A 25,324-nucleotide genomic window follows, 5' to 3' on the forward strand; every position below is an offset into this window, starting at 1 on the left:
ATCAAAACTGAATTACGTCTTGGCTTGGAAAAAAAAAAAAAAGGAAAAAAGGCAGATTTGCAGATTTATTTCTTGTAAAATTTTTCTCCTAATTTTCTACATTAGAAACATCACTAAAAATTTTGGTATGATAGTAATTCACTGGATATAAACATTTAATAAGATCTCAATCCAGCTATAGTTAAAAATTGCTCATAAAGATTCAAAGAGATCCCAAAATTAGAGGACTACAAAATCATAAATCAAATTATCCACTTTACTTACTGAAATGGTATCAACTTTTCAAGTGCCAAAGATTTGAATGACTTATGAAGAGATGCCTTGTTCTATCGACATCATAAATCTATCGTAGTCTATGCCAAGGTCCATAGTTAACAGTACTTCAACTGTGAAATGCTAATTTAAATCCACAGTTCAATGATTTTCTTAAGAGATGACAGCATAATGTTGAAATTATTGATGTCAGTCTCTTATACTGCAGACTTCCTGTACAGCCACTCAAAATCCACAGCTTTCTCTCACTGTGAGGTTGTCGCCATCTTTGAGTTGGATGAACTAATGGGGAGAAAAATATCCCACGTTATCATACCTTCTTTTCTGAAGCTCATCACAGTTCAGAGCTGACCTTTGAAACTCTGCTTTGTTTCTATACAACGCCATAAAAAATTAGCTAAACGTCATCACAAAGAAAATTTTAATAATATTATATATTCCAAAACATAGTTGTTACATAATTTATGTCATGTACATTTTGATTAGAATTGTATTATCTTGTCCTGTTGTATCCATTCATTCAGTGTCTGTAGTATACACATATCTTTCAAACAAATCTAATATACTGTAAGAATTGTACAAAAACAGTGTATCGTAGACAGCTGTGCTACTGAAGTAAAATCTGTGATGAGAGATTGTGCTAGCTAATTGAAAGTAGGAAATTCAACAAATTATGTAAGAGAACCAGCCTCCCAAATTCTTCAGATATTTTTAGAGAATTTTCTATATGCCCAATACAGCAGTGAACAAAACAGTAATAGTATAGTTTATGTCCTAATAGAGCTTTCAAGAAAGGAAATATTCTAAAACAACTATTATAATAATCTCATGGGATAAATTAATATTTTTGTTTTATGGCTCCTGATAGAAAAAATGTTGAAATATTACATTCTTTCCTACGTAGTATTTTTAGTGATCCTTTTTCTATCCACAAAGAGAAACAGAGTGATAATTTACGGGTCTAAAATATATTAATGGGTAAATGAGCATTTCATCAGTAATAGCAGAATCAATTACAATGTAAACATTCCCAGCGAGTACACTCTAATATGTATTGTCCCTAAGGCTAATAACCATACATGAGTGATAGCTGCAGAATGCTTTCAATTCAAAGAACTAAAAAGTACATTAAGTTAGCATTCCCTATGTCCTCAGTTATGAATTAATTGACCTCTGTTTCTAATGCTTTAAAAATTAATATTGTATGGTTTGTCCAAATTAAAACAGTCAGAAACTCACAAATCAATTCAACATACATTTATTATATTTTTTCCTCTTTAAGTACCTGGATGCTATTGGAATATACTGAGATAATACGTAATATCTGAAATATAGCAAATGCTCAACAAATCTTGTTGATTTTATAGAAACAGCCTATTGGGCTAAAATACCATGTCGAATCTAATGACACTGACAACAAAGCAACCAACAGCACAGTTAATAAGGAGTTTTGACTTCAGCTGGGGCAGCTTAACAGACTTTTATGAAGTTTTCATTTTATTTTGTTTTTAGAAAGGTGGAAGGGTACTTGCTATCATTACTACCTACAGGGTAAGAAAAAACTCCACCTGACATATTCGCCCCCATCCTTTTAACAACATGCCTCTTCCCTCAAAGTCTAAAAGACAGATGGGAAATGTCCCCAGGTTCCTGAGGAAGGTGATGTGTGCAAGCCAGCCTTTGTTTGTGAGCTTCTAGTGGGTTTAGAAAGCAAGCAAAATTTGATCAAGAAGCCCTTCCAAGCTAAAACTAACTTCTGGAATTCTATTTTTCTTCTGAGTTTTCCAGGATGATTGGAGAAGAAGGAAGCTATGGCTGCCTCTGATCTTTGTGTTATAAATGACAACAGTGGAAACTCATGAGATGTTCCCAAAAAATCACAAACCTATTAACACCAGTACTGGGAATTAAACAATATCTTGAAATTCTATCATAAATATCCCCTGCCTTGCAACACATTTCATATAGTTGGTACTTAATTTCACCTGCATAAGGTAAATTCTCCCTTAGGATTGAATGATCATCAATGAATAATAGTCCCAATGAAAGGTTCTTTGTCTCCCTCTCCTTATTTCATCTCTCCTCTCCATTTATTTCTCTGCAACTTTCAGATAAACCTTTTATCAGGCCAAGCTCGAGATTACAAGGACTCAAAACTGTGTGAAAATTTCTCCCCAAGTTCTTCCTTTTTTCTTACCTCTCTAGCTATTCTGATGCCCCAGGAAACCAATGGCTTCATCCCTTCTCCTGTGATGAAATGCTCTAGATAACCTAAGTCTGGTTATCTCTGAGATACAGATTGACTATACTTTGTTTCTTCATAGATGCAAAGGTAAATGCACTCATTTTGTATTTACTTCTAGAAGTTTCTTGCATGAACAGGTTAGCTGAAGAACAGGGAGTACAAAACGTGGTACTGCCAGTCAGAGTTTGAAAGTAACGATAAGGGGCACTTGGGTGGCTCAGATGGTTGGGCGTCTGCCTTTGGCTCAGGTCATGATCTCCAGGTCCTGGGATCGGGCCCCATGTTGGGCTCTTGGCTCTCCGGGGAGTCTGCTTCTCCCTCTCCCTCTGCCTCTCCCCCTGTTTGTCCTCTGTGTGTGTGTGTGTGTGTGTGTGTGTGTGTGTGCGTGTGTGTGTGTGTGTGTGTGTGTGTGTGTCTCTCTCTCTCTCTCTCAAATGAATGAATAAAATCTTTAAAAAAAGAAAGGAAGTAATGATGAAGAGCTTAGGAAGAAAAGGAATTTAGGGTGGCTCACAGACTTGTGTAGAAAACTAAAGAATTAGACCTGGGTTGGAGGGCTTGGTTGTTCGTTTTACAGAAAGGTAATGCCACAGGAATGCTATTGAGGAGGGAGCCACTAGCATCATCACAGTAACTTCCAGCAGTACTGCTGGATTCTCACGTTGGTTACCACTAACAGGGATCACCTGTGAACAGCCTGCACACATCACGATATAAAATTCACATTGGATGGGGAGGGGGCCAGCTTCACATGAGGGCCCTTCAGCAGACAGAAAGCAGGGAAATGAAGTATCTGCTGCCTTCGTCTGCACAGAGGTCAGCGGGGCATGGCTTCCTAACTCTCTTGTAATCCACACAGACGCACCAAAAATAGAATGGGTAGTCAGTAATTAGGTGTCAAATATCAATAAATGATTAAGATAGGTAGGAGAGTCTCCTGTTTTGGGGGGGGGTTAATTTCAAGTCTTAGAATAGCATGCTTCAACACAATGAAGAGATAAATAAGCATCACAGGCAAGTCTGGAAATATGAATCATCAAGTACCACATTTCTTTTTTTTTTTTAGGAGAAAAGTGCACCAAGTTTGAAGGACAGTCATGCAGCTGATTCACAGTACAGACTGCATAGGTATAAATACTGTTTCTGCCACTGACTAGCTCTGTGACCCTGGGCAAATTCACTAAGTTTTCTGAACCTCAGTCTTCTCATCTGAAAATAGTACAGAATCAATAACCACATGCTTACTCCAAGGAGTGAAGTAAAATATAAATATATAAAAATATAAAATAAAAATGAAAAATTATAAAAAATATAAATATATTTATAATAAAATATGTTTTGTTACCACAATCAATTGCTAAGTGGAGGACTGCCTGAATTCCACTGTTAGGAACTTAAAGAAAATTCTCTGAAATCCAGATAAAGACCCTTTATTGCTAGAGTCAATAGAAAATAAGCATAGTTCAATCACCAACCCCAATTCAAAAGACTAAGGACATTTTCTTATGCACTGACTGCATTTATGTATAGTTTACTGGAAATGAGACTCGTTCTCTACAGGATGTTTATATCTATAGTATGCCTCCATTCAAGTATTACCTACTTCTTCTTTTTAAAGATTTTTATTTATTTATTTGACAGAGAGAGAGAGAAAGACAATGAGAGAGGGAATACAATCAGGGGTAGTGGGAGAGGGAGAAGCTGGCTTCCCGCCAAGCAGGAGCCCAATGTGGGACTCAATCCCAGGACCCTGGGATCATGACCTGAGCCCAAGACGCTTAAGGACTGAGCCACCCAGGCGTCCCTACGTATTCACTAATTCTTAATAAAACCTGTACTGGAAGCCTATCCTCCCTCTGTAAAACCATTAGCACATCAATGATTACTTTTCACAAGGAATATTGTACAGAGACCTGTAGAAGACAACTGGGTTGGTCACCTCCTCAATATCTAACCCCATTTCTCTTACCAACAACCCCAGACTTTCCACTGGCAACTCCCCTTGACCTTATCTCCAGCCATTGAAGTCACAGGTTCAGGAGGTCACACTGCTAAACCAGGTAGTAAATTCTATACTCTGAGCTATAAACTTTGGTTCAGAAATAGTTATTAAGCCAATGAACCATAAAGGAGGCATTTGCTAGGGCTCCCAGAAAAGCAATTTCCCTCTCTCTTTTTCAGGGGAGATTTCTCTGAACTTCATGGTGTGAAGTTATAAAGCCTGACCCTCTGTGCCACCATGTGGGAAGCTGACCTGGGTATTATGCCAAAATACAGGGTGTGCATAGCTAGCAAATTGTGGGAAACAAAGCCAAAATCTGGATGACACTGAGAACATTGAAATCAACCTGAGTCAAAGTCCATAAAATCACTTATTTTGTGGGTACATCAGTCAAAATCATTTGTTATTATTTAAGCAAATTTGCGTTGTTTCCTACCACATGCAACCGGAATGTTCCTAAATCAAGAGCAAAACTAGAAAGTTATTAGAAAACATATTCTTACACAGGAGAACAAAAATGGAACATTTTATTTACTAAAATAATTGTCTAATGCAATGCATCTATCAGACAATCAGAAGTTGAATCAGAAGGAAATGCAGATTGAAACTCAGAGTAGTGATATTAACAAATAGTTTACAAACATCAACAAATGTCTTCACATATGACTATTTATCCTCCTTTTAGACTGAAAATGACAGTCAGATAAAAGGCATCTTAAACTGAATTTTTTTCACAAATACATGGGGAAAAAAATCATGCTTGCCAAAAATGCTTACACCTGACTTTTACAGTTTAGCTCTAACTGCAAGTGGGAGTCTTTCAATGACTAAAATCGAGACAAGTCAAGCTTAAAACACCCTAGAACTCTGAAGGGAAATTATGATGTCAAAATATATCCTTCAGCAAAAGTTAATGCACAGATGTTAGTGTGCCATTATGTGTACACTTATCCCAAGAATACAAAAAGGGAGAAGAAAGCAGAATATTTACAGTAAAATATTTAGAAACTAGGTTATAACTTCCAAAAATATTAACTTTGCTTAACTTCATTTTTAAAAAGTAATGTACAAGTCAGAGAGAAAACCAAAAAATCACATATATGTTAAACTGATATTATATGCAAAATATTATGTTAGATGATTCAGTATAAAATTAGACCATTACAGACAGACAGAGATAATGAATTCTAATTTAGATTCTGCCATGCAATCAGCTCAATGAACTCAAGTAGTACCTAGACACCTGACCTTCAGTTACCTCACACATTTATATATAAGGCCACTGAGTAGCATCATATTATTCAAATATCATGAAGAATAACTTAAATTTGGGCACATAAAAATTACAAAATGCCTAATAACCTATTTTATGAGTTCATCAATCCCCTATTTACTATCTTACAGAATATTACTTCCTAACCAGAAATCTGGAATATTTTGGTATAAAGAAAAGACATCTCAAGGTACCTAGGTAGCATAGTCAGTTCAGCATCTGACTCTTGGTTTTGGCTCAGATTGTGATCTCCGGGTCATTAGATTGAGCCCAAGGTGGGGCTCACACTCAGCACAGAGTCTGCTTGAGATTCTCTCTCTTCCTCTCCCTCTTTCCCTCTCCGTCCCCGCCCGCCCCCGTGCTCTCTCTTCCTCTTTCTCTCCCAAAATAAATAAATAAATCTTAAAAACAAAACAAAACAAAACTCCAATGTAATGTGTGTCTTAAATTTCCTCATTTTTTTTGCTTTTCTTTTTTATTATTATTACCTTTGAAATCCAACAGTATGGAAAATTAAGGTATAAATGCCCATGATGAGAAGGAATATATGTATGCACACTCGTGTGTGTAAGAAGGGTGGTTATGTGTATTGGAGGGAAGGGGAATTACATAGATGAGCTAAGGAGAGTATGACTTTGCAGGTGGTTAGACCAGTAAAGAGTGAGGAAATACTGTTATGCTGATAAAAGTGAACATACATATATATATTATCAAGAAATAATTCTTGATCAAAGAAATAATTCTTCCCCAGAAACCGACTGACGGTATTCCAGAATTCTAGAAGCAGAATATTCTACCCACAAAAACATACCAAACTTGTGAGGGTGAGGAAGTGCAGGTGATGGTAAGGTCAACAATCTTCACAGATGCTAAGGTAAAAAAGATTTGGCAAATTTCCTTTGAAGAAGAAGAAAACAATAGTAACAATTTTGTAACATACCTACATAATGATTTCTGGAGAAAAGACCTGCTGAAATTTTATATATATGCATAGATGTATGTTTATATAGGTATAAAAACTGGTATAAATTTTTACATGACACTAAATAATTGTTTAGTACAAAACAAAACACTATTTTATGACTTTTTAGACTTTCTATTAGTGATCTACACATTATACCTTAAAATGGATAGGAATGTGTATATAATTCGCAACAGTGTATTTGTCAAGAAAACATAATTGTTATTTTATAACACTCTATATGCTTTTTCTATCTGATATTCTATAATATTTGATATTCCTACAGAGAAGGTTTCTTTAAAAAAAAGAAAGAAAGACACAGAACAAGTTAAAAACACTTAAAGGAATTTAACAAATAGTTACTTAAAACCACTGAGCCACCTACAGCAGCAATCTGCTTTATGTAAGGTCTGGTGACATGGGAAGCTTGTCAAACACACATTCAGGAGACACAAAACTAACTGCTCAGCCATCACCGTTTTTGCTGTTTACACTTTCTGCTGCTTGTTCTGGTGGCCACATGTCCTTTTTTTTTTTTTTTTTTAAAGATTTTATTTATTTATTTGACAGACAGAGATCACAAGTAGGCAGAGAGGCAGGCAGAGAGAGAGAGAGGAGGAAGCAGGCTCTCCGTGGAGCAGAGAGCCTGATGCGGGGCTTGATCCCAGGACCTGGGATCATGACCCGAGCCGAAGGCAGAGGCTTTAACCCACTGAGCCACCCTGGCGCCCCCACATGTCCTTTTTCAATTGAAAACCTTGCTATTAGATCCAACCAAATGTTTTAGTGCTATTTTGCTTCCTATTTTAGCAAGTACTGGTGAGTGTCTTACAGAATATTCATTTCTGTTTTATGTAGAATGTTCAAAAACATAGAACATGATTACTATAGTAGTTTTAAAATTCCTTCAAGTTAAAAAAATATTTTATTCAATTTTATTTTTAGTTCTTAACCTATTTTGCATTTCACACATGGCTACATTCTAATTTAAGGAGCTGGTTTAGGTTTTTGATTCAGTCTTTTCCACAGGTTTTCATCGAATGGGAGATGTACATGCCTTAGGCCACCTGTTTTGTTTTCTCATACAATTCTTCTAAATTGCAACTTTATGGATGACATATGAACAATTTTGAACAATTAAATTCCATTTTAAGAGAAAGAATTTGAATTTATATGCAATGCTTAATCGAAATAGTTGACTTTTTTTCTTCGAATAAAATGGGTTATAAAAGTACAGAAAAGGCAAAGGTTAAGTTCTCCCAAGATTTCATTAGACTTTTTTAATTTTCTTTTTTGTCAGAAGACCAGAGGAGATAGTATATCTCTCATTACTCCTTCTGACTACTTTCTAAATCACTTTGTCTGGGCCTTCTTGAGTCAGCCTATCAGCTAGAAACAAATCATGAATTTATACCATATATAGGCCTTCTTACATTTGGGTATCTAATTAGCTATAACGTTTGTGAGAAAATGATTTCCAACTCAGTAAGAATTATTTTCTTCCTCTTTTCTGGAATTAAACCAATAAAGAAGTCCAATAGTTTTCCCCCCAACTCTCTAATATTTATTTCAGGTAAAACACTGCTTTGAGTTGGAAGGTCATGACTCTTGTTGATAATAAACTCTCTCTCTCTATGAAGCTAGATACTAAACCAGTTGAGCTCACTGCTTGAGAACAAAGAGAACTATACCAGAACTAATAATTTTTAAAAATTCATTTCTGATTTGGCAAAAGGTACATTCATGTCTATGCACTTGGCTTTGTAGATAAGCTGATTCAAGATCTATGAAGGGCCGACAGGTAAGCCAACCTCCTTGTGAGGCACCACTCCAATAAATCACCCTATTTCACTTATTCTCAGCACTAAGAATTCTTTAAGGATTCGCTGAGGACTATTCTCTCTTTAATGATGTTTTCCTTTCTTTTTTTAAGTTACGTAAGTTTTGGACTCAGTAAGTTTGCCCTTCCAGAAACCTGCCAAACACAATGCACCCAAGGGTATCTGAAAATCAATCAATCAATCAATCTAAAATCTTAAAGCACTGAAAATAATTGTCCAAAACCATATTGGCTATTAGCATACTGCAGGCAACTCACGGGATTAATTTCCCGGAAGAGGCTGATGTCAATGATAAGTAAAACTGCATATTATGAACCCATGTGAACTTTCTAATGTAAAAATCTATAAGATGGACATTAAAGTGCAAGTAGTTTGCAAGCCCTGAGAAATTGTATTAATCATTTTTCTCTATGACAGATCACAAGTAAGTGTAGTCAGAAAATAGATACAGAACACAGAACAGGAGAAAGTTGACATTTTATTAACAACTCCATTAAAATAAATGAGCTCACAGCCAAGCAAAAATCAAGAATCAATAAGTGTTTTAAATTAACCACTTGACACATTGGAAATGAATGTATACTTCAGAACACTGAAGGAATCAGTGACCATTCCTTCAAATACGATTCCGAACTATTGGATTCATTACATGAAAGGCACAAATAAATTTTCCTCAAATTAAAGATGAGTCCAAATTAAAGGATCAACCATTCCTGAAGCATAGGAATCGTGTCATCCAGATGTAAGGAAAAATTATTTGTAAAACAATTTTAAAACGGAATGAATTTTAATTCACATCAGAGTTTTATTTCTTTTCTAATGTTTATTGAAAAGCATTGATAGTTTGTCATTGACTTAAATTCAAGAATAGGAGAACCTGCCATGGATATAGTAATTAATAAACTTCACTCTGCAAACACACATACACAGAAACTAAAATTGATTTCCCACTTCCCTCAAATCTAGTTTTAATCTTCTCATGAAAAGACTTGCTTCCTCCTTCCAGAGTATCTTAATGGTTGGTTCAATGACTGTTATTCTTAATAACCAATTATTGGATGAGACAATAGAAACTGGATTTGGAGAATTATTTTTTGGAAGCTCACACATGTTATCTTTTCTGCCTTACTCACTCTACTTTGCAAAGTTCCCTGACTCATCATTCATGCATTAACGGCACTTATAAGAAGAACAGTAACCAGTTACAGTGCTAAGTTCTTTACACATACTGCATTAAATCCTGATCTTGCCACTGCCCCCCTCTCTTGCAAAAAAGAAAAAGAAAACACACACACACACACACACACACACACACACACACACACACACTATAGCACTGTGATTAGTCTTTACAGGTAAGAAAAATGAGGCTTAAAGATTCTGATAATTTGACTAAAGCAGCAAAGACAGTAATGAGGGGAGCTCAAGATTGGAAGGGGATCCTATACACTCCAAAATGCTACAACCATATCTCTGAATATCTTCATATTTAAGAAAATCAAGGGGTGCCTAGCTGGCTCAGTCAGAGGAGTATGTGATTACTGATCTCATGGTTGTGGGTTTGAGCCCCACACTGGGTGATTCTTAAAAATAAAATCTGAAAAAGTATTGATAAACCTCTCCTTCCACTTCTTAATATCGTAGACCCTGAATAAATCTTCAGTGGGAACACACTCTTCCTTTCCATTTCCTTCTTATCCTAAATACTCTTCTGAATAAAAATAAACTCATGGTCAGAAGACTCTGCATTTCCATTTCTTTCTACAGAGAAGCAAATGATTTTCTTTTATGGTATAAATGCTTATATTTAATAGGTTAAATAGGTTAATAAAAAGCACAATGTTGTCTTCCCATATTCGAATACCCAAAGTATGTTAATATGTGTGTTATATGTATACATATAAATAAATACGTGTGTGTGTATACACACAATTAAATGTAACTGGAAATGCTATATTCAGTTGGATATGTTCACTAAAGAAATTGTCTTTTCTTTCTGTTTTAATTTTAAATGTGCAATTTTGAGCAATGTCACTGACATTTGATCAGGGAGAATCTTTAAAATCGTGAAGTTCAGGGAACCTGGGTGGCTCAGTGGGTTAAAGCCTCTGCTTTCGGCTCAGGTCATGATCCCAGGTCCTGGGATCGAGTCCCACATCGGGCTCTCTGCTCAGCAGGGAGCCTGCTTCCTCCTCTCTCTCTCTCTCTGCCTGCCTCTCTGCCTACTTGTGATCTCTGTCTGTCCAATAAATAAATAAAATCTTAAAAAAAAAAAAATAAATAAAATCGTGAAGTTCAAACAGTTCAGAAGAAGTGAATGAGGTAACAAATAATTAGTGAGATGGTAATTCTAAATTTCATATTTTATCAATTAGAAGGCGTTAAGATCTACAATAATGCCACAGATAGTTCCTCCAAGGGAGATAAAATCGATACTTATTGTAACTATTATGTTCAGAAATTTATCCCTGGTTTATAGTATTTCCAAAACCCATTATTCTTATACAGTACTTCCATAACTAGGTTGTATTCATTAAGATGCCAGAATTTCAATTTCCCAAAGAGATTGACACTTTCGGGCAATCTTCACAATTTCAGAGGCAATTCAATCTATTTTGATTTAAAATTGATTAGCATCTTTGGAAATAATGTGTAGCGAATTGCTGAGCTAATCAAGGTAAATGGAGCCATGCATTAAACATTCAAGAATGTTATTCAATCACAAAATAACCCACATTTTCAAGCTCCAAATCAACAAATTAAAGCTGCCCTTTGAAAAGCTTAATTTCATTGGCTCATCAGTATTGTTGTGTACATTTATATAGTTATCAAACACTAAAAACACGCTCCTGAAATAGGAAACAGCCCATCCTCCCTATCTGGGCATGCCAATTAAGCAAAGGCCAAGGAGGACCAAAAAAAAAAAAAGAAAGAAAGTAAAAAGATGAAAATACAATCAAGTCCATTTATTTTGCTCATTGAGTTTTCAAAGACAAAGCACGCCGTAAGTACATAATCTTATTAATGTAAAACCTGCATTAATCAGAATCAACAAAATAGTTTTGGACGTACAGTAGGGGTTTACACAAACAGGGATGGTCGAATATAATTTAATTGATACTGACCCTAAATTATTAGCTATTGTTTTAATTTTTTAAATATTTGAAGTATTAGAGAAGGCCCTTAGGTTAGTACACTTTTTAGTATATTCTCCTATTTGCAGCAGAAAACAGAGATGATAGCGATTAAATGGGAACACACAGAGGTTACCTCTGTAATCAGTCCACAGAATTGTCAGATTCTCTGAAGCCAAGTTCACATGAACTATAGGAAAGGCCCATTCAGAGAGAAGGGAAAGACAAGGGCCCTTGGCTTTGATTTCCAGACACCCCATCCCATAGGAATTCCCGGCTCGGGTACCTCCCACACACAGGCATGTAGCTGGACCACACATAGGTTCATTAAGTCTTCAGCACATGATCCCAACAAAGGGACATCTCCATTTTTATTCTGCTATCCATCATTTTGGAGGCTGCCTTTGCCTTAGTTTGTGACTGAAACAAAATATCCCTATTTTTTTCTTCAGCAGCTTACAAGTTGAAAGGTGTATCAAATGGGAACACAATGTCACAGTTGAAACATTTATTTTCCCCAGAAAACAATCTTCGGGCCGTGGAACTGGCAATATTTTTCAGTAATGCTTGAGGGCAAATCAAGGACAGATAAAAAAACACCCGAAGCAAGTGGTATTTCCAATCTTTTTTTCCCCCTCCAGTTAAAAAGGTGCTCTTAAAATGTAAAATAAATTGTCTACTATGAAGATAGTTTTAAAAATAGAACTTGATATGAAAAGTAAGTTTTTGAAGATATGCCTTGTTCTCCTTTCAGACTACAGTATAAACCAACCGCAGCCTGGGTTATTAAAATGATAGGATCAAAGATCCTCAATCCCATTAGATTTAGGAGAAAATATTTGGGGTAGAAAATAATTGCAGTGTCTTGATTTAATGGCACAGAAAATGCATTTAAAAATTACTATTAATAATGTCTTTCTTCTGCCATTACATAAGGACACATTTGATCACTCCATGACAGAATTGGTTACGTTAACAGCCGACACAGAAACTAGGGATTGTTGAAGAAATACAGATGCTTCAACACCGCTGAGGCTCCAAGCATGCCTTCTAGAACACTGAGGCAATAGTATGCTAAGATCATCTGGTGCCCTGAAAAGGGTTATATTTATAGCAGTTGTGTTCAATTTGACAAACAGCATGTAATCGCCTCTGTAAAAAGGAATAAAATACCCATTTAGTGGAGATGAATTATTCTTTTACACTATTCAGCTCCATTTTAATAATATATGTCCTGTCTTCCCTTGTACTAAGTTATACTATAGTGACCTGAATAAGTTATAAACTCTCCAGAACTGGCTTTTTTCATGTGCACAATCTAAATGATGCCAGGGACCATGTCTTATGTCTCTTGGTAGCTCCCCTGTCTGTGATGGGACCTTACATGAAGTGGGTACTCAATAATATTTGCTGAGTTAATGATTAAATGAACAGCTTCTTAAATCAGTCGCAGTCAGGAAAACACAACCATCACTCACTGGAATGCACATTACAGAATTATTTAACCTTGGCGTTACAAAGAGTCTTACAGGAGAGCTCATTAAACTCACACTCAATTCAAGAATACCTTCTTCTGGGGTGCCTGGGTGGCTCAATGGGTTAAGGACCCTGATCTCAGGGTCCTGGGATCAAGCCCTGCATCAGGCTCTCTGCTTGGCAGGGAGCCTGCTTGCCCCCTCTCTCTGCCTGCCTCTCTGCCTACTTGTGATCTCTCGCTCTGTCAAATACATTAATAAAATCTTAAAAAAAAAAAAAAGAATACTTCTTCCTCTCTGAAGCTTGGTTATCTAACACTCAAGTTTAAAAATCTCAATGATTGGGGCACCTGGGTGGCTCAGTTGGGTGGGCGGCTGCCTTCAGCTCAGGTCATGATCCCAGCGTCCTGGGATCGGGTCCCTCATCGGGCTCCTTGCTCGACAGGGAGCCTGCTTCTCCCTCTGGCTCTGCCTGCCACTCTGTCTGCCTGTGCTCGCTCGCTCTCCCTCTCTCTCTGACAAATAAATAAATAAAATCTTAAAAAAAAAAAAAAATCTCAATGATTGGGAGTTCACTGTTACTTTTTCATTTAGGTCTTTTTATTACTCTCCTCTTGTTGAGTCACAGACTGCTTTTTTTTTTTGTTTTTTTAAGATTTTATTTATTTATTTGAGAGAGAGCATGAGTGAAGGGGCGAGGAGGGGCAGAGGGAGAGGGAGAAGCAGACTCCCCTCTGAGTGGGGAGCCCAACTTGGGTGATCCCAGGAGCCTGAGATCATGACCTGAGCCTAAGGCAGATGTTTAACCAACTGAGCCACCCAGGCACCCCAAAAACCCCTTCATTTCAACTTGCATTCTAGTTCTGTCCCTTGGTTAACAATGACCTAGTAAATTGCACTTTCATCCTGACAACACTGCAAATTTTTTAAGACTACCAAAATTGTCTTTCTTACTCCTTCCTGGGTTAACATTCCTACCTCCCTCACCTTTTTATTATTTTTTGGTCTCCAGAGCCAGTCGCTAAGTCTTTTATGATTTCTGGACATTTTCCATATCCACTTGGCCCTCGATACACTCTAGTTTTTCAATCACCTTCTATAAATGTGGAACTCAAAAATGAACACAATTAAAATGTAGTTTCACTGCTTTTAAGGAGATCTCTTCTTTGTTTGTAGTTTTACAATAATTTACTTAGGTGTGGTTTTTCATTGTATTTACCTCCTTGGAGTCTAAGGATTTTGGGATCTGTGCTTTAATCACCATTTTTTGAAGATTTTCATTGATTCTGTCTCTCTTGCTCTTCACTTTCTAGAACCCTAAATCATATATATGCTAGGCACACACTGATGAGGGAAACAAAGGCAAGAGAAATGTAGCTTAAATTAAATCTTCTTACAGCTTCAGTCCACTGATGGATACCGGAAACACACAAAGTGTGACCTTCCTCAAGGAACTCACTGGCTGCCTTAATGCCTTAATGTTTATGTTTTATTAAAGACTAAAAGTAACCTTATCTTAACAGCAATCAGCCCCTCAAGATCCTGAAAACTTTGCTTCCAAATCCCTTAGAGACTGAAACTATCCCTAACCCCTGCTAATTAAAAAGTGTATAATCACTCACTCCTCACAAACCCTGTTTAGCTCCTCTGCCCATGGGCCCTGTGCTATAATAAAATGCTATAATAAAATCGCTTTTTGCACCAAAAGCAACTCAAGAATTCTTTCTTGGCTGTTTACTTGGCAACTCAAAAACTTCCAATTTCATCATATATCACATATTTTTTTAATATTCTTCCTCATTTCCCCTCTGGGATTTTAGGTAGATATTTTGAATCATTTATCTTCCAGTTCACCAATCCCCTCTTCTAACATGTCAAATCTGCTATTAACCCAACCACCAAATCTTTACTTCTCACTCACTACATCTTTTAGATTCTGGGACTCTGGAAAAGTCACATTTTTCCCCTTTATTTTCTTGAAAACTATTGATCATAGTGACTTAGAGCCTCCTATATGATAAATGCAATATCTGAATCATCCTCTGGGTCTCTTGTCTATGGACCTTTGTTTTCATTTTCAGTCATTGGGACTTGTTTTTGCACATGCCAGGCCATTTTAAATGACGGGTAGATATCATATATAAAATATTATAAAGGCTCTGGTTAAGGTGATTTCCATAGAGAATTTCATTTTATTCTGAAAGGCAGATGTGGGTTTGGGGTTTTGTTAGGGTTGACCTTTTCTCCAGTTTGTCCTCATTCTGAGGTCATAGTACTTCTGGGATCAAGACAGCAAGCCTGTGGAACTTACAAGGGCCACTCCACTTTCATGAGCCCTAACTTCTAACTGTTCTCTCCCTAAGACCACCAGGTTGTTATCTCCATGAAGCTCTCTGGTCTCCTGAGAAAGACTCGTCCTTGATTTCTAGGAACTTCACTCTACACATATGTAGCCTAAAAGCTGGCAAACGCTTTCACAGGAAACCACATTCCTCATTTGCAGTTCCCGTCTCAGAGATCTCTTCCTTGCGTCGAGTCCCGATCGACCCGGTAGCCCAGAATGCTAAATTCTCTCTCTAGTCCCCAAATCTGTTACAAGCCTCTGGCTGGGGCTTTGCTCCTAGGTCTCTCTCTCCTCCTTGCTGAATACTGACAGATTCTGTGAGGGAAAAGTAGAATGATTATTAGGATCACCATGGTGGTCTCTCTTCTCCAGAATATTGGCCCACATCCTGCCTGCTTTGGGTCTTCACCCATGTCTTCAAGATTTTAATGTTATTTTAATTGTGCAGCATGCAATGAGTTGTCATACTTCAAAAATGTTCACCGAATATTTGCTAAATCCTAAGCATTGCTCTGAACAATCTACAAAGATGATTACAATGTGGAGCCCACACATTCTTCATTTTGTTTAACACAGAGAGTTAGGGTTAAGTGTGTGAGGTGATTCCTGGTGAGTCAAGGGAAGCATTCATTCTTGAGCAGATTCCCTTTTTTGTTTGTTTCTAATTAGAAGTAATTTCAGTTTTTCTTTCTGATTAAAATGGTTATTCATATTCACTGTGAAATATCAGAAAATGAATAAAACCAGGAAGAAGAAAGTAGAGACTACCTCTTGATTCCCACCAGGAGACAGCCACTACTTTATAGTCTATGTACCAAGACTTTTATAGATAGATTCATGGAAAGAACAAAGGAGGGACAGAAGGAAAAGAGAAAAGAAAGGATAGGAGGTGTGAAAGTAAGGAAAAGACAGCCATCGGCACATAGGATGTGTTGAAAACGCTGAGTGGAAGGATTATCTATGAAGCACAAGTGCATGAGAAACGCTGCAGGCAAAAAACTCAGGAGAGAAGCTTAGGGAAAGCTGGGGAGACGGGAGGGTGGAGTAGATAGAAAGGAGGAAACTATGAGGATCTCGGTGAGCAAGAGAACAGTATTTCAGGAAAGAAAACATGAGCAGAAGACTCCAGTAGTATCCACAACAGCTGACAAATACCTTCTGTATCTGACCCTCATAATGCCAACACTGTAGGCTGAAATGGAAATATTCTGAGCAGGGCAGTGGTGGCGAAGTGAGACTGCAGAAGGTAGGAGGACATGAGACAGGGGAAATGAAAGACATCAACTGTCAGTGATTCTCCTTCATAATTTGGACATGAGATAAAGGAAAGAGATCAAAGCAGTGGGTAAAAGCCCAAACAGGTCTTTACTTCTAACTCTGGAGAGACTTGAGCATGTTAAAAGACTGAAAAGAGAACAATCAGAAGGCAGGAACTGAAAATGAATGAGAACACAAAGCTCACCAAATAAGATCCTTTCTTTGGATGTCATAATAGAGAATACAATTATCCCTGACTTTTTGTTTTCTTTTGTTTTCAGAGCAGGTGCACATCAAACTTAACACCACATTTTTTGGAGAAGAACTGCTACTAAGTCAGGCCTTTCCCCATTTGTCTGTGCCCAAGTGGGTTTATATTCTTTCTCTTGTACCGAGACACAGCACTGCTAAATTCCATGTCTACCATCTAGTATTTTCATTCAAGAAAATATTTAATCAGTGCCTCCTGCAAGCAGAGTGTGATGGTTAGCCTATAGAATGCAGTAGTGGACAAAACAGACACTATCCCTGCCCTCCTAAGTGTTCACACTCTAGCTGCTTACAGAATGGTATATGCTCCCATCAGACCACCATATTGATGAGGGTCCAAAATATGGAAGCTCTTCAGTCATTGGCTGTAGAAACCTGTGGCAACTTCCCATCTTCTAATTAAAGAAAGAAGTCATGGTCTCTTGTCATTGCCTAAGAATAGGTTTCCAGCAGATTTTTAAGTATTAAGACTGGAAAAATAAATACTCTCTAAAAAAAATTCAGTGAACAAATGCCTAAAAAGTTACATTTACAGATTTTTTTAAATCATCTTTATAATAGAAATGATCAAATAGATTAACATTTAGTTTCTCTCAAATACATTAGTTTTTAGGGGCACCTGGGTGGCTCAGTGGGTTAAAGCCTCTGCCTTCGGCTCAGGTCATGATCCCAGGGTCCTGGGATCGAGCCCCGCATCAGGCTCTCTGCTCAGCAGGGAGCCTGCTTCCCTTCCTCTCTCTCTGCCTGCCTCTCTGCCTACTTGTGATCTCTGTCTGTCAAATAAATAAATAAAATCTTAAAAAAAAATACATTAGTTTTTAGACTGAACTGGCCAAATCAAATAAGGCTCTTATAATTTTACTTAGCCTAAAATAAAATGTTCTTTTTGCATCTAGTGGGGAAGCACTTCCTGACAGGGAAGAATTACCAACAGATTTTATTTTGTAAAACAACCTCTCTACTGTGCCAGGAAAATAATCTATCTAAACATCCATTTTCAGGTCAGACTCTCTGTGTTCCATGAAAAAGTTTTAGAAAGAATCCTGGGCAAGGGGCAGGTAGCATTATCTCCTATCGTATCAGTGATAACAAACTACATCTGAAACACAGCTAGCACTGTACAGCCATAGCGAGTTCCCTTACGGCTAACCATCCCCGAAAAACTACAAATCAGACACACACATTAACTCCATCCTTTCTTGGAAAATCTGCCATGAATATTTATTATTTGTACTTTTTACAGAGATTTCATTAATAAAAAATATTTTTTATAAATGTAAAACAGAAAATGCTACTCCCCTTTTCATTATTTCCACACTCTTCATAACCTTCAACAAAGACCTCTATTTCAGCATTCTGAACTCCTAACCTGAACTTCTGATTTCTTTTCTTTCATGAAAAATATTGTGAATGGTCAACAAGAGCTACACTTAGAAGGACAGTCTTTTTTGGTGGGTAGGGGTAAGTTTATATATTCAACTAACTAAATGTTATTATACCTGTCACAGCTGGAGACTTCTCTAATTTGGAAATCTTGTCATTAAAAACAATTGTACAGTTGCTCGGAAGTTACAGGGTATGTATAACTATGACAGTTATACAATGTATACATTTTCTGTACATATTACATGAATCATATTTTCCTTAGTTTGAATTTCTGTTGCTTGCAAACATGATGGAGCGGCAGTCAGAATGATAGATAAAATAAAACAGGGAATCATTTCCTTGTAGCATTCACCTTAAAGGCTTCCTTATCCAAATTATGTTAATTAAGTTCATGTGATCCATATTCCATTAAGTTTCCAAGCTAAAATTAATATTGCAAAGGAGGTTAAAAAATGCCCAGGAAATGAACACTGAGTTCTAGGGCAGAAAATGCCACTCTTTGGCGTTTGGTACCTGTCTTTCAACAAACTTCAAATGTGATCACTTTCAAAATGAGGATACAAGATGTATAATCACAAAATGTGCATTTTGTCCCTTCAAAAGCCAGCACTAACAAAAACCCCTATTAGAAGGGAAAGGGAAGTATCTGAACTATTTTAGACCAGCACTGGATAAATACAATATTATGAGGTATATGACTTAACCTATCTGGGCTTCAATACCTTGGTTATAAAAAAAGGGATTATAATATACCTCACAGAATGGTTATGAGGATTAAATAAACTAATGCATAGGAAGTATTCACGACAGTGCTGGGGACACAGTGTATCTACTGTTGTTATTCGAAGGCATTAAACTAAGCAGTATTGCTTAGTTTAATCATCTTATTCAGTCACTGGGGAGTCCTCCTTACACATAAAACATGTTGGTCAAGATCTGTCCAATGTTGATGGCACCACAACACTTTTAGCCTCTGAAATTGAGGAAATAATGGTTTCCTATCTGTGGTACTTCTCTCCATCTAGGTAAAACCCATCTAAGTTTGAAGTTAAATACCCTAGGTGGCTCAGGGAATTGTGTGCATACATATTCAGTAGTCTGAAAGATCAAGGGAGATAGATCCTGAAAATGATTTGATGAAGACAAGGCCAACACATATATTTCTGTGATCAAAATAAATGTTGTAGAAAATTGACCACCTTGAGGGTCATTCAATACAAATCACCATTTCTGGAATCAGTAGCACAAGGGGGAGGGGATGAGAGTTGGCAGCTTTGAGGCTGTGAAGCCTTTCACTTAATTTGAGGTTAACAGTGCACAGTGAGTGGGGAAGAGCTATAGAAGCCTATAGCTGTGCCTCAAACAGCAGCCTCTGACCCCTACATACTTAGGATTGACTACAAACCCTTCTGCACTGATTTAAAGGTGGAGACGATCTTCCAGCTTTTATCCTACAAGCCAATTACCATTATAGTTGTAGCTTTAAAGAAATGCACCAGGTCTATTCCTTTTAACTGGCATTATGGATGTTCAGTTTTACCAGGAAATGAAACGTCCTCCCTCAGATTTTATAACCTGGACATTTCCTGACCTTGTCTTCTTTCCCTCTTTCTTAGGGTCTCCATGGTCTTCTCACATGCCGGGTTTGCCTTAGCACTGAAGTTTCTTCTTTAAGTCCACTGCATTTTACCATGTTCATTTTCTGTGAGCTCATCTCTAATGAATTTAAGTATCACTCTCATTGTTGCCCACAAATCCGATTCTCTAGCCCTCCCATCATCCCTACTCCAGTCCTATATTTCCAGGGACTGACAGGGAAAATCTACTTTAGTATGCTTTTACCACATCATACTCATCTCCCTGCACCTCCCCATTAAAATTAATCTGTGCTTGCCAGGGTGCTTTCTTCTTCTCCTTTCCTGATACTGAGCTCTCCCCTACTATTTATACCTCTGAATATATTTTCTTTGTGTCAGTTAAGACTTTTTATGTTGCAAATAAAGTAGAACCAATCCAAACTCATTTTACTCAGCGAATTCACTGGCTCAAATTAAAATCCATATTTAGTTTTGAATTGATTTGGTTTGAGGTTTTATCCAGTGGCTCAAGCAATGCTATCAAGGATCTGATTTCAGTACTTCCCTGTTCTATCTTCCAGAGAATGAGTTATATCTGAGCCTTCATACTGTGGCTGCTTAAACAACATCATGCCCTTCCCATGATAGCAAAGTGGCTACATTAGCTCTATGCCCCCAATTCCCACATCATAGTCCCCACAGCAGAATTTTGCACCTTTTTTTGACAGCCTCCACACAAATCCTGGAATTAGTTCTCCCTTGTTCTAATTTAGGTCACATGTACATCCCTAAGTCAATCACTGAGATCAGAGATGGGTCTACCAAGTCAGAGGTAGCTTCAAGTTTTCCAATAACCCAAGGCTTAGAATGGAAGCAGAATCCCTCATAGGAAAATCAAGGTAATATGTTGAGAGAAAGGGAACTAGACCCTGAGAAATGTACCAATCAGATTACAGACTCTGAACAGAGGTCATGGATAAATTCTAATCCTAATCTTCCCTCCCATAAAATTCTCCTCCATTCCCACAATATTCAACACTGCAGAAGATCCATTAGTTGATTCTTAATACATATGGTGGGAGTTATTGGATTGACCAATATCCAACCTACAGACATATTTGGAGCAAATGGTTTATATAAATCCATCTAAGACTAGGTCAGATGCTTGGAGGATCAAGGGAATAGAAGAGTGTGTGTCTGTCTACCCATCTTTTCCACCTTCACAAACACAGGAAGGATACTTAAAGCAACTGGGCATCTGGCATATAATTTGAAAACAGCATATACTTTCATGGCTGCACTGGAACTTGGAGAATTATGACCTCATTACACTGCCTATGCCCTGATATCCATCCTATCACTTCCATATATTTTAAATAAATACATGTCCTTTGTACATGTGTCCTTAGTAGACAGTATACATATTCAGAAGAATAAATCATGTGTTATTGATTATTTTATTAGTTCCAGAATTCAGCAAGACATGGTACATAATCAGTCCCAAATATCTATTTGTTAAATAACAGTAATTATTATTCTGTTCTTTAATTAGTAAAGACCAAAGGCAAAGAGTACCATTTGATATTGCATTAATCACAGTAAATACAGCTAAAGTGGTCAAATATCTCGATCACTGGGAAATATTCTTTGTATTTCACAGGAAGCCCTAGTTTAAGCAGACTAAATCTTACACCGTAATAATCAAATGGGTGGGAATATGCCCAGGAAGCATCACAGAACTGAGAAAATTGGGAAAATACACCTTGTGGGTGAGATGTGAGGCTCCAAAGAAGTTCAAGGGCAGTGAAATAGTGTTGATGAGTTCGGAGTGCTCTAAACTAGGAAAACATCCCATCGCTGTGATTGATCTATAGTCCACTCTTCATGAATTCACACATAAATCCCAAAGTGCAGGTGCAGGTGACTGGGAGGCTGGCGGCTTCAATAAAAAAAGCAAGTAACAATGAAAAGGGCTGGCTTTGGGTTCAACAGCTTTGGCAAGAACAAATACAGCCGCTTCCTGGGCCCAGGTTGTCTTAGTGAGGACCCTGGCTCTGTGAACCAGGTCTGTGGACTTTTAGAGAATGTACTGGGCACCAACAGCAGGAAAGGCAGAAAATGTCAGACAACATAGGAGAGATTAGAGGATGGCACTGAAGCACATAATGCAGAATCTCCCCAGGAACTCCCGAACTACCTGGAGAGAAACTGAAGGGCCTGGATGTCGCGCAGATGACTCTGGAGGGAGCTCAAGAAAACAATATCGCGGCTCTTATCTGCTCAGTATTGCAGCCCTTTGCGAATGCCACTCAGGTAAGGCCTAGAGAAACACAGATTGTGTCTCCAAATTAGAAACGCCATTGTGAAAAGTTACGTGCCAGAAAACCATATTAATATGACAACGTGTTTTTCAGTTTTGTTTCTTCAGAATCGATTGGTCATCATCAGAATTTCCAGTGTTGGTTATTGATTCAGCCTATATTTTAGGCTCTGTCAAGCAAAATGAAAAAAATTTAAAAAGTCAGATAAATTCCATTTATATCACTTACACAATTTCTTTCATGTAATAGGATAAGCTAAAACTAGACCTTCTTATTTCTGAAGCTTTGACAACTACGGTATCGTGTGTGTGTGTGTGTTCTTTTTTCTCTATATATATTATATTTTCACATCTTTAAAAATCTTTCTGGCTGGAGAGAGAATGACCCTCCCTGGACCAGCCATTTCTTAGAGACAGCAAAGGCTCACCTAGAAGCACGCCTTTCTTATGCAAACTAATTCAGAGCCATATCTCCTCTATCTGGCCACCACAACTCAAGAGACAATATTCCTCTGCCTTAATCATCCCAGGGCCAGGAACCAGACAACATAGGACAGGGTGACGAATTAGGGCCTATAATTTAATCTACAAAAAAAAAAAAAAAAGAAAAAAAAAACACAGTCAAACGAATGAAAATTACGGAGTGAAATATGGACAAATACATTACAAAAAACAGACTTAAACGTGGCTACAGACTAAATGTGTTTCCCCCACCCCTCCCAAACTCATATGTTGAAGCCTAATCCCCAATGTACAGTATTTGGAGGTGAGGCCTTTGAGAGGTGATTAAGTCACGAGGGGGTAGGTCCCATAAATGAGTTTAGTGTTCTGATAAAAGACACCCAAAGAGCTCCCTTCCCCTTTTGTGACGTGAGGACACAGCCAAAGGCAGCCATCTGTGAACCAGAAAGAGGGCCTTCACCAGACCAAAATCTGCAGGCACCTAGATCTTTACTTCCCAGCCTCCAGAACTGTGAAAATAAATTTCTATTGTTTAAAATTCACCCAATCTTTCATATTTTGTCAAAATAGCCCCCAGAGAGCTAAGACATAAGCTTCCCCTTCAATAGGCAGTCCAATATTTCAGAGCACATCTGTAACCTTGGGTGTTAGGTGTACAAATGTAATGTAAACATCAGACACACAAAGTAATCATTGTCTTACATATGTCTACTGTGAAGTATGAAGGTTCTTGTGAGTCTTACGTTGCTAGAGCAGGTGAGAGTTTCCAAGTGTTCTCTTACTTAGAATGAGAGTTCACAAGTACTCCGTTGACTGATCACACGAGTCAATGATCACACCAGTTTAAACAGTGGAGTAGAACAAATAGCAGAATACATTCATACCATTGTGAGACATAATTGAAAGGTTGTAATAAAATGAAAATCTTCCAGTAGACAAGTGAGAACTACTAAAAACTTCTTTATAGGAAGTAAAAGGCTTTTCTTTAAATCACCAACAACACTGATAGCTCGGTATGACATTCCCTATAGGTTGGCCATCGTGGTACTTCAGTAGTCTAATTTACCTAAATATATGATCTTGCCCCAAAGTTAGTCACTGAGCAAAATAAGTAGACACCTTCTGGCTCTTGCTATTTATTCATAAGTTAAATATGGCACTAAACCTAAGCATGTAATTAAAAGCTTATAGACCACTTCACGAAAGAATGGCAGACTTAATCGGTTAATCCACAAAGAAAAAAGACTGAAAAGAAGTCAAGTGACTGAAATAATTTAAGGACTGCAGAATCTAGGAATGGAAGTTTCTTCAAACATGTAACTGTAACAAATTGCACCAGCTGTTGATATAGAAAAGGGATGCCACCATGCAATTCAAGAATTAATCTCAAGAAGAAACCTGGGACCTATTGTCCATTGATACCTTCTCTCTATAAAAAAAAAAAAAATTAAAAATAAGCAAAAGCTTGTTACAGTACTGAAATATGTCACATCACTGTTTAAATTCATCAGAGACAGATGGCTGATTTGACTAAACCAACCTTTGTTTACAATGGAACAGATCCATTGATCCTGTGCCAAAGAACTGTGGTTTAAACTTCCCCCTATTTTGGCTACCACATTAATTCTAGGGTTCGCTGAGTCTCAAAAGAACAGGATTAAGATTTCAACATACTCCTTAAGGATTAAAACAACTTGATGAGTTCATACCAATAAATACTTAGGAACCAGACTTCCCAAGGACAACATAATGAATAATAACCGTGTACAGCACAGGTGGGCAGTTTTATATCCTAATGTATTATTTATATGATAGGAAAAAGTATTGTTAAATGAAAAGCACTGTTACCAGCACTGATGTTTAAGACAATACAGATTCAGATAAATAGGTCCTCTGTGTTTTTCTATTTGCAATTTAAATTACAGTGTTAGACTGTTTTATGTCCTAATTATTTAAAAGAGGCAGTAGTTAAATAAAGATATGATATTTTGAATCTATGCTAGCACATTTTAACCATATGCAAATATATGCCTTGGATATACATGGCTTATTGATGAAACAAAATTATGGGAAGCTTCTCCTGAACTAATGTTTCGTTCAAGTTTGACTGCTGGATTGGCATGGTATTTCAAATTTGTAAGTCAATTTTTTTCTCCAATCAACAGAACCCGGACAGTAAATTATTCTATGTGGGTTGAGTAGCATCTAAGAAGTTGAATTCTTATTCAACTACCAGGTGATTCAGTAAATTATTGTTCTAGAATAGAGGGTAGTAAATCAATGGGTCCCAGTCTTGTAAGTGGACTCAGAAATTACCTTTCTCGTTGAGGTTTAGTGTTATACCATGTAAGATAACAGTGCAGTATGTCTAGATTAGGGTCCTTAATGGAAGGGTTGCTCGCACTCAAAAACATCTCTAAGTCTCAGGACAGGAATACTTGACCTTTCTATTACATTTCTACTCTGTCATCTCCATCATCATCTTATCACATCATGATGTGATT

General features: G+C 37.3%; 1 protein-coding gene across 1 annotated transcript in view; it reads right to left on the minus strand.

Moving 5' to 3' along the window:
• Positions 1–25,324, minus strand: part of MDGA2 (MAM domain containing glycosylphosphatidylinositol anchor 2) — an 857,254-nt gene that overhangs the window by 704,369 nt on the left and 127,561 nt on the right. The gene's annotated exons all lie outside the window — the stretch shown is intronic.

Source organism: Martes martes (assembly GCF_963455335.1).
Source record: "Martes martes genome assembly, chromosome: 7".
Lineage (NCBI taxonomy): Eukaryota > Metazoa > Chordata > Mammalia > Carnivora > Mustelidae > Martes > Martes martes.